Here is an 11,780-nt window from a genome sequence, read left to right as displayed (position 1 = left end):
CTTCCGACATCTTGCCGAACCTTCCACAGCCGCAGCCTCTGGGCTAGGTAACACGAGCATTTCGGTGCTCCATCGCAGGTTCGCTTTACAAGTGTCCAGTTCCTTTTTCGTTTAGTCCCCCTGATCGGATCACTCCGGAATCAGTAACTTTAGACTTTCTAACCTCTCCCCTTCCACTTGCAGTGTAATGGTTTCGTGCCCTCGGGCATTTGTGTAAATTGTGCAACCAGAAGTATTTTCCTAAGAGTTTTGTATTGTGCTTAGCTCCCTGACTCATAAAGAGCCAGGGTAGTCTTGTTAGAAATAAATATCCTTTATTTTCATAACAACTTGTGTGGTGTCCTTTCACTTGGTGTTCAAGGGGTATATGTGATGGTAAACAGCTGGCTTAACACGCCCTCTAGAGTTTAGCCTAAGACTGCTCGTATCCACGCTACTAGGATAGCTGGTCTATAAGGTTGACTTGCAACCAATCATCAATGAGGGTCGTTTGGAATGATACACAGTGATCACTAGAATAGTGAGCACTACATATCAGGCCAACTTCTCACACTATTCACCATCACCTTGGTGATAACTTGGTGGAGGACTATACGATAAAAGAGAAAGGACAGGGAACAGACATGCATCTGTTTCTCTTGCTCCGAGATCCTCGGCGGGGAGTTCTCTGGAACTGGGACAGAAATCCTTTGGGAATAAAAGAAACAGAGACATTAGACTTGGTGGAGGACTGTACGATAATAGAGATAGGACAGTAACCTTACCTGCATCTGTTTCTTTTGTTCCGAGGTCCTCGGCAAGGAGAGCTCGGGACCTGCAACAGAGATCCTTCTAACACAAAAGAAACAGAGACATTAAACAGATAGTTTTCAACCTCCCTGGTCCCTGAGAAAGTTTGCAGTTGCCGTCTTGGGATAAAAACTCTAAATAATTTCACCTGGAATGATAATAATGTCTGTTAGTCCATGGATGAAACACTGTAAAATCTATAAGTGCAAAATGTAAAATGACCAACAAGTTTATTTTTGTTAATAAAAGATTAATAAAAAATCAAAAAAACTCTAAATAATAGTCCTGACGTGATGTGAGAGACTGATCCATCACCTGAGTGACCAGACTCACATATTTGATCAGAAGTGAGGGCATTTCCTACCTGCAGGATCAGAATGAACAAGGAAATCTTGCCTAGCAGCAATAACCCCCACTGCGTGAGCTTCTGCATTTTGTCACATCCCTGGTTACTGCTTACGTATCAGGCCAGGATGTATGATGGTACAACGCGTACCATCACAACGCGGTATGTTACATCGCGGTTTTGACAACGCAAGTCGTTACATCGACTTGCGTTGGAGGGCGCTGGATTTAGGAATAGTGTGAATTACTATTCCAACTCCAGTCTACGTACAGTAGGGAAGGTGTTGGAATAGTAATTCACACTATTCCTTAGTCTAGAGCGCCCTCCAGTGCAAGTCGGTGTAACGACTTTCGTTGTAAAAACCACGATGTAACCATACCGCGTTGTAATGGTTGCGTGGTAAAGGATGTTTCCCATCAGGCCATAGTGCTTGAAAGTGGTCTTTCTTGCCTTTAGAAATACCATTGTTATTGAATGATGTGATGGTCCATTTAAATGTTGACTACTATAATACCCTTTGTTCTCTGAATGCTAGAACTCAGCACAGGGGAATTTTCCCTTCATCTATATGTGTCCTTATATGTCATAAGTTGCATTGATTACCGTGAAATCTGATGATGTTAAAAGCTTAAGGAATGGTTGTCACCCTATCATGGCATTCTTGTGTCCAAGCCCAAGACAATCTGCTCCGCCTATCCCTCCACATTGAGGATACCCAGAGGTTGCAAGAGATAGCAGGGTACCTGGATGTTCAGGCCTGTGTTACATGGCAAGGTTTTCTACAGCGAGGGCTTGTCAAGCCCTCTCTTCCCCACCCCTCTTGTCCTCCCTCCTGGGGGCACACCTTTAACTATGCTCAGGATGATAACATGAAAACTTCTACACTGAGGTCTATCTTTCCTGCTTTGTATTATGGTTGTTAGGAGCACCACCTCAATACTCCCTGTGTATTTACAATGCATGTGCTACAAAATGTTCTGTTGTCCTTTACCGCTTGCTAAGTCCTTTCCCCCATACAACTAACCCGCTCCATAATATCCCAAACGAGAAACCACCCTCCCATACATGAGGTCAATTTGGGCCCTCTTGAGGTTTAATGTCATTTGAGTTGTACAACTGAGTAGCTCATGGTACAGATAATGTCATCTTGAATCGCTGACACCCCCACCTGTGATGGAACTTGACAACTTTGCATTTGTCTATCTTACATGTCCTGAGACTTTTGATTGTGTATTCGTTTAGTAAACTGAGATCAGAAATTGATTGCAGGCTTTGACCAGGGATGTGTACTTGCATGGCTTTGCTGAATAAAAACATGACTCCAACAAGCATTTGCAATGCAATAGGTCTCGCATTTACGTGAGTTTGAGGTATTGGCATTGTAAATGACAATGCCTTTTATTTATTTTTTGTTTTTGAAACATAAATAAAATGCATTGTCATTTACAATGCCAATAGTTTAACTTGCATAAATGCTTGACCTATTGCAGGGCAAATGCTTGTTAATTTCAGGGGTACGGCAAAAGGTGTTAAGTTGCCAAGAGATGCAACAACTGGTTTATATCGCTCCACTGTTAAATGTTGGTAGTGGGTATTTGGAAGCCTTAACGACACCTGCCTCCCCCTTAGTTCTGTGGTCGCTGTTATTAGTCCATTACCCCCACGATGGCTTTCAGTCTTCCTTGTTCACCCCAAATTAACTGAGACAGATCCCGCCGAAAGCCTGTCTATGAGTCTGCCCCTTCACTGCACGCGGCTGAACCTGATGCTTGTCACACATGTTCCATTATTAACCTATTACTGTACCACCTAATTAAGACCATATTAAACATACGCTGCCCATACAGCGGTAAATCAAGCGGCCAATGGAAGCAAAGTAGAACTCTTTTGACACTTACACAAGAGGGGCTTGTCAAGGCGAGCCATATTTATGTCAGATTTCCAGACTGCCTTTTCAAAGGCACTTGAATTCCTTCCAGGCTTTACGCTGGAAGAAATTGGGACAATTAATTGTTTAAGCCTGGACGGTTAAAACAGAAGCATTTTGGCATAAAAATATCGAGTAGCCCATCTAAATAGGTGATGGCAGTTATGTACTTGTCATTCAGAAATGAATAGTCCCTACTCGTTCACAGAGCGGCCTTCGGCACCACCGACAACAGGGCCCTTATCGATCGCTTATGCTTTGTTTTCGTTCCGTGCCATTAGAAGATTTGCGTTTACAGGCAGTGTGTGACTAGTGCGCAGCCCCGTGCCCCCGGCAGCGAGAAGCAGGGGCTGCCCTGCACCCCCGTGCCAACAACTTACCATTACTGTACAACAGCTGCAGTTCATAGTGAACCCCATTGTTGGTTTTCTCACTGTTTGGCTCTTGGAAACAAGTGAAAAGAAGGGCACCGGTTAACACACGCGTCACACACCTCCCACGCTGCCCCCGATCCCACCTCTCGAGCTGGAAAGTGCTTCCAGGTTTAGCTAACAGGTACCAACTTTGGCATGGCCGGAAATGCGAGGTTTAATTCAATCTGGCGACAGCAGCCAATATTTTGAGGGTAATTTGGTAAAAGCCCCGCTCGCGAACCTTAAGCCAAATGAGCGTGAGCTGCACGTGGCACGCCTCTGGAGTCCCGTTAGGGCTCAGAGCGGCGCCGGAGCCCGGGCCATCCTTCATCACTTTAATCAGAAGTGAAATGTGGGCGCGGGCCGCCACTTACTTTCTCTTTCTCCACTAAGTCCACAAAGGTCGTCCGCTCGAGCTCCACCGGCTGCCCCTGTCTGTCGTACAGGGCCAGGACGAAGTGGAAGAAGTTCGACTTCCGGAGGTTGGACGGGGGCTGCTTCTCGAAGTGCGCCCGGGCCAGCCCCATGCCGGAGAAGAGAGGGAGAAAAGGGCAGTGGGTGAGGAGGAGAGATGAGACAACTAGCCGGGTGAGAGGGGAGCGGGGACGCAGGGGTGCACAGTGGAAGGAGGTGAAAGGTGATCAGAAGAGGGTGAAAGGTGAGACGGGGAGAGGGACATGTTGGGGTTACATTCTGCACGGTGAAAGGAGGGGAGGGAATAAGGAAGCTGGTCTCGGTTATACTCTGCAGGGTGAAAGGAGGAGAGGGACTATGAGACACGGCCTGGTGGTAAGGCCTGCAGGTCCAAAGGAGGCGAAGGGGTATGGGGAGAGCTTGCATTGTTGACAACCGGCAGGGCCACAGAGGGAAGAAAAGGAGAGTGGTTGTCTGGGTGGTTCGGTGGAGTGCGTGAAGAGGTGCACTGAAGAGACTGTGGAGTTTTGCTTCGACTTCAGAAGCCATGGGGAGATGGGCTGTGGTTTTGTCAGCGGTTCAGGAACGGGAGCACCCAAGAAACACCAGAGGTCAGGGGTATCTTCAAAGAGGAGCATGAAAGGGTGTGACAGAGATAACTCGCAGTGGTAAAATGCTGCGTCTGCTGCCTGTGGCCACTACATGTGGGTGCAAGGTGAGATTGTGATAGTGCCTGCATGCCAAAGGGCGTGGTCTTCACACCGCTGGCACAGACTTTACACCCGGGCTGAGTGGTGACTTCACAGATGCAGCAGGGAGTCTTGACACCAGGGCAGCATGGGGTATTTACACTGGTTATATAGTTGTTTTATGCCTCGGTTAGCATGAACTTTCGCGGCATAGTATCTTTATGCTGGCCTGTGGTATTTATACACCGTCAGCAGTGTGTGTCTACCTGTGTGAGCTTGGTGCGTTTAGACCAGCAGCACAGTGTGTGTACCGGTGTCAGCAAGGTGTGTTTACAATAGCAGCATGTTGTATTTACAATGGTCGGGGCATGGTATGTTTACAATAGCAGCATGGTGTATTTAATACATGTAAGATGCTGCCTTTGTGCCGGGGGAAGAGAGTGTGTTTTAAAGCGGTTTGTAGAATGGCGGCACGGCATTTCAGTATGTGTGTTTACATCAGAAGCATGAACTGTTTACATGCACCTAGGACAGGACGATGCCTGTCCTACGCCGGGGCAGCATGGCATCTTTACACGAAGACAACGCAATGTCATTACAGCCAGAGAGCATGGCTTCTGTGCACATTGTGGGCCAACATGGGTTCTATACACCTGGGCAGCATATTTGCTGTACACCCGGGCTGCACGGTTTCTGTGCACAGGGGCAGCGTGGTTTCTGCCCCGCGATTCTCCACGGGGGTAGAACTGACATGGTACTCCCCGCACTCATAGAAAGTGTAACTTCCCAGACTTCCCCGCTAGTGTCACTTCGGTTTCAAGTGTCTGTTGAGCATTGACTCTCCGCCACGAGGCATCGAGCTGTGCTCTGCAGAACTCCCACCAAACATGCTTAGTTCCTCTGTGGGGAGGTGGTGTCTACTGGGAGCCCTAGCAGAGGGCGCCTGGCAGGCATTGCAGAAGGGAGGACACACTCAGCAGTGTGCACCAGGGGTGTGCAGTAGGGGAGTTGCAGAGGGATCTCGGGGACAGGCACACGGAGGGTCTCGTATGCGACAAAGGAGTGGGAGACATTGTACCGAGGGGCTCAATGTGTGTATCTGCACGTGAGACTCCGAGTGCTAGTAAGGAGAGGGTCATATGTGTGTGTGTGTGCGCCGAGGACACGATGGGTACTGACAGGGAGAAAGCTCGTGTGTGTACTTCGTACAGCTTCTTGGACGCCGTTCCAGTTGTTGGGATGTAAAGAACAAGCGGCCGTGCGGCCGCGAAAAGTGAAAGTGATCGCGATCAAACATCAAAGCGGCCGCGAAACTGAAAGCAAATGGTGTGCAGGCTGCCAAATGGTGCGCGCGCCCGGGGCACATGCACTGTATTTGGAGGCCTGAAAGCACTCGTTTGCACTTCCAGATCCCCCATTTACAAAAGCTCTCGCGAGAGCAGCGCTAAAGCGCTGGCTCAGGCGAGACCTAAAAAGGAAAGGGGTCTGCACGCTGGTGCCAACCAGACCATAACTGAGAGCTGCAAAGAGGATTGAGCCCTGAAATGAGATGTGAGGCTGTGGCTGTAACTAAAGGCCTAACATGGAATGAGGAACATACTTATTAATTAAGTGCCTCCTGGCCCATTGCCAAGAAGAGCCTGCCGAAAGCTTTAACTCAGGCACATGATAGTGGCTACTGTTTCTTCGGAAGCAAGGAAGGAAGCAAATTTGGGAACTAGGGTGAGATGTTCCTCCTGAAATAGCTGTGGTCTAGAATGAGATAATACACATGCTTGTTGGTCCGAGAAATGGTATCATAAACGAGTCATCCGTCAGCACTAAACAAGCATTATTACTGCTGTAGCCCAACCCCACCCCAGTCCCTGCACAGCTGCTGGCAACATTAGGAAAGATTGCTCCTAAAATTTGCATGCAAGTTGATGCCTCTGCAGAAAGAAGGTCCTGTTGCAGAGCTATATTTAGGTTTGGTTTTCTGAGTAAGTCTTTTAGCTTTCATGTCAAAAATGCTTCTGGGTCTGTGATAACTTGCTGTTGAGTTCCTAGCTGTGGATTGGGTGAAGGGGAGAGAAAATCATCCTGCTTAAGGGCACAGATTGTAGCTTGTGCACCTCCTAACCTTGCAGCTACTCATTGGTGTAGCTTTAGAACGAGATCCCATTCAGATAAGAGAGCATTGAAACAGACAAGGTGTTCCAAACCCATGCATTGGACATTCATGACAAACCGAACTAGCTATCGCCTTCAGTGGTCAGCAGCTCAACAGACAGGTTTAAGGACATGGGCCCTTCATGTCCCTACTGTAAACATACAGTTCTAATGGCAAGATGAGTAAAAGAAGGACACATTAGCACAATATGTAACAAGGTACAAAATACCAAGTCAAGAAGAACCTTTGTTGAAGAAGGAAAACAAAATGTATTCAAACTGCTCATACCAAATGTTTGTCTAATGCTCTACATTTGATTGGGTACATTTAATACATGGAAACTAGGGCTGTCAGAAAACAATTGTTACTCTAAAATCGACACTTCTAGCTCTGGGTTTTCATACAACAATTGACTGCGTTCTTTGAGTTGTGCTTCTGGTGACCTAACTTGACTGTCACACTCAATAACGATGGTTTGCAAAACCAAGGTCTAGAAGTAAAAACATACTGCACAGTGCTAGATGTAATATTGTATATGTTAGGCCTAGAGAGAGGGAGGTTCTGAGTTGCATATGTAAGATTATACCAAAGAGGCCAAGGATGGAATGGGCACATGGAGTACCATTTATTGCTGCATTCATGTATTCGACACATGGAAGGCAAGGGTTTGACGGGCTTGGAAGCTTAAATCTGTCACACATTTTTTCTAAGGAGGGACCACTGAATGAATGAATGGATGTTGGCGATCGACTATCTCCTCAGGTTTGGGCAGCAGGAATTACACTGCACACCTAGCTATGAGTCGCATTCAGAGCCTCTGGCACCCTTGACACTGGTCCGGAATGAAACTGTTGTAAATGTGAACTCCACTAAAGTCTATCGTGCTATTAAAAGGGCACGGAATAAAACCACTGTATGGTATTTGGGTCCTTTGAGGAATTTGAGGGGTGAGACCCCTTTAAAGTTTGTATTCCATTGGGGCTGACACAGAGCAACTCGTAAGACTCAGCTAACATCCCTCGGTGTGAGACTGGCACATCACCACTACTGTGCACCCTCAACCCTAGGCGTGTCCCCGAGTACTGTACAAATAGTGTTACGCCAATTAGAGTGACGCCATTTTGTTTTGAAACACATTTACAATGTGCTTCTGGGTTATACTAAGATGGGCAGGACTTCTCGCCTGTGAGAGCCAAGCCTCGTTTTCACTCTGGCAGCTGTGAGAGGGGAAGTTAGATTCCTGTTAGCTCAGCAGAGAAGCTTCTGCAGCTATTCTTCAAAGTATTTAAGATCCTTTCCCATGAAAATGAGGGGCTCCTGCCTTAGTTCCTAATATGTGGGATTTCATTCTCTATCAGGTTGCTCATTCTTTTATCTATGTGAAGAAAATGTATAAAAGTAATTCAAATTCCAGATGAGCTCAATACCTTTGTGGGAGCAAAGACGCGTTGGCTGATTTCGCGATTCCTCATTTCTATGCTTTCTGTGACGCGTCCCAGACTTTGAGTAGGCTGAGAGAGTTATTTTAACTGAACGCCCCCAGCCGTGCCCACCAGACGAGCACTCACCCACAGTAACATTTGCATGCGGGTTGAACATCTGCAAAAAGGACAGTGCAGTAGGGTTATGTTTCGGTTTGGCTTCTATTCCTGTTACATTGATGTGGTTCTGAGTCTTTAAAAGGTATAAGGGGTTTTGCAAAGCTCAGAGTTGGAGTTATATGAAGGACACGGAATGCAAGAATCATGCATCAGAAAAAGAAGTTTATCCTCTGAGTTTTCAGATTTTGCATCTGCATTTTTCACTAATGTTTGTAACTGAAAGTTATTCTTTCTGGTAAGGAAGCATTCAAGCAGGCAAGGAGCAGCCTGGCCCATATTTGTTTAGGTTTTATCATCAGTGCGCTCACTGGCCCAAAATCCATTCCCTTCAATATTCAGCAGTTCCTGAGGCATGTTCATCGCCAGGGCCCCTTCAGGTCTCTGCTGAGATGTAAACATAAAGGGCCAGATTTATCATTCTCTCACGCAACGCAATGCAGCAAGACAACTTGCTGCCAGGGCCGGACTGCCCGTAGTGGGCACTGGGCATTTCCCCGGTGGGCCACAAGGGTGGGGCCGGTTTTGGGCCCCTTGGGGCCGTTTGTGTTACCGGGGGCTGGCAATATCGGCCCCCAGTAACAAAATCGGTCAAAACCGGCCCTAGCAAACAGCTCGGCCGTTAGAGCAGAGGAAAAAGAAATTTAAAAAGTGATTGCCCAAGTCCATACGATTTGGCGAGCAAGTCAGTATAAGAAACTGTCTTCTGGTTCCATCCTTTCCAACTTGCCCACTACATGAAGTCTGATGGCAAGTCCAAGGGGCTACCATTTTTAGAAAAATGCTAAAGCATTGGAAGCACTGCCTAGATTTCCAATGTTGGGCTTCTTACCAGCAAATGTAGGTAAAGTTTTAGACTCAGGATTGGACGTTACGTTTTCTAGTTCTATGGCCAACACAAAGCCATTGAGCCGCATCAAGTGGTGGTGCTTGCCTACCAAATTCTATCAAGGTTTTTATTAGCCCTAAAATCACAAATCGAGCCTATTTCTACGTATGACTTTGACATCAATTTTTGTGACTCCTGAGGCAATAGGTGGTCCCTGGGCAGCATCAGTGGTGGATAGTGTGGTTTACCATTAGTGTTTCTGGACCTAAGATACCTTTTTATCCACTTGGATAGCAGAGTTTTCGTTTTGTAACTTGTTTCTTCCACATTTGCAATAGTGAGCAGTTAATGCTAACTCGAGGAGGTGGTAGAGTGGTTGGACCTAAAATATTCTAGGGCAGTAATTAAACTCAATAAGCGCAATGTATTGTTAGAACAATGTCTTTTAAAGAATATTGTGAGTCTCATTATGAGTAAGGTGGTTTGGAATAGAACCCCAAATAAGTGCTCTGTGAATAATAGTCCACCCCGCCCAACAAACGTTTTATGTCTTTGCATGTACAAAGGGTTTGCATGTGTGCAAATGACCCCCCTTGTTCAGAATCTTCTGTAGAGTGATGATAGAAAGTTGGCCACCAGGTATCCCAACTCTTACCAAAATACTGAAGAGACGCAGAGCAGCTGCTGTACTTCCAAGAACTGGGTGGTGCATGTATGCATGGGCACGTGTGGACTGGTGAAATCACGCCACCCGTATACTGATGCACTGGGTAATGCGAGCTATTTGTCACGTGTATCCAACCTCTCGGCAACAGAGGACTCCCTGAGTGGTTCTCAACCTTTTGACTTCTGTGGACCCCCACTTAATCATTACTGGAACCCGGGACCCCGCACTGAATCATTATTGGAATCCGGGGACCCCTCCACGACTCATTACTGGAAGTCGTCGACACCAGCCTAAGCACTGCCAATGATTTGAACAGCAAAAAAATATAGAAAAAAAGCATTCATCAAACAAATACACAAATTATCAAACATTTTATTTAATTTGCAAACACATATAAAATTCTAAATTCAATTGAGGCCACACATTGTCCATACGATACTTTGCTTAATGCACTTGAACTGCTCCCACAATTCAATCAGAGGATAGTAGTTTAATTTTAAGACTCCAGTTACAAATTCCTTCACATTGACAGTACGTTTTAAAAATTTCAACTGTACATTTAGCTTCTTCATTTATATACATTTTATTAATCGGTTTATATTATTTAATTTTCTAAGTAGTCGCCACAGGTTGGGAACCACTGTCTTAGATCAATGGCAGGGTGTATGGAGGCATGCCAATCTATCACTGCCGAAAAAGACAAGGGGCCCCATTGCGGTTGGCCGGAAGAGGGGTTATATTTAATGTATATTTTCTGGCATTGCAAGGATAAGAATGTATTAGTGTAATAAATATCACCACATATCGGTGTTGCTGCAGGGGTTACCACACACAACACAAATAATTGGACCAGCTGCAATTGGGACCTGAAAATGTCTGCAACCCATGCTGATTCCGAAACATGTTGCAGATAAATGTGCTAATTATTTTTTGCAACTTTATTCACCTTCTACAGCAAATTCATGAATATATTATGAAAGTAAAAATCCAACTGCTTTTCTTTGAGACTGCTATTTCATCCATTGCACCACCATGCTCAAATAATGATTAGAAACAACACAGAATATGAATACAGCCACAAGTTGAATGATCTGCACACTGATAATGATAACGACATCATGTGTTCTATTACCTCACCCCTGAAAAGTAGACCTTACTTGAATAACTGGGACTTTCCTGCACGCAGAGGTCAAAGTGAGGGAACATTTCTGAAATCAGCATTGTCAAACTTTTCTCTTTATTGGAAACCAGTTCCAATGCTTTGTGGAAGCAATGTGTTCTTATACACCACAGGATCCTGCAGGTGCAGTTCATGAAGTCACTGAAACCAGTGAAAGCCTGTGCTGAGCTGGGATAAGGATGCCAGCACAGATAATCATGTATTTTGGACACTCTGCTTGAGCTGCCATCAGTATCACAGAGATAGTGGGGAGGCAGGGAGTCCTATTCTAGGGTCCGAGCCCTTAGGGGGCTTTCACTGTGCTGGGCAATCTTGCTTGCTTACAGGCACCTTTGTTCCAGATAAGTGTAAAAGTTGGACCATTTGCATAATGAGAACATCTACAGTGAAAAGACCATCCTTGCAACCTGCTCACTACGTCGAATCACCACGGTTGAACTCCAGGAAACTGTGGTCTCTCAGTTTCGAATACTGTATCTACTTTCACATACAAAATCAATGTAAGCGCCCAGAATTCCCCATGTTATGTGTGACTGATTGTTGCTAATAGCGTGCATTTTAGGACTTAAGGGGCAATATTATCAAGGAACGGCGATAACATTATCGCCGCTTTAGCGGCAGGAAACTGCCGCTAAAACGGCGATAATGGGCTTGATAATATGCCCTTGAGAATTCCCATAGAAGCCCAGGTTCTGGTGTGAACTTGGGCGTCTATGGGAATTCACAAGGGCATATTAACAAGCCCATTATCGCCGCTTTAGGGCAGTTTCCTGCCGCTA

This window comes from Triturus cristatus, chromosome 7 (assembly GCF_964204655.1).
Source record: "Triturus cristatus chromosome 7, aTriCri1.1, whole genome shotgun sequence".
NCBI lineage: Eukaryota > Metazoa > Chordata > Amphibia > Caudata > Salamandridae > Triturus > Triturus cristatus.
The sequence above is the reverse complement of the archived record's forward strand: the minus strand, read 5'-3'. Positions refer to the sequence as shown.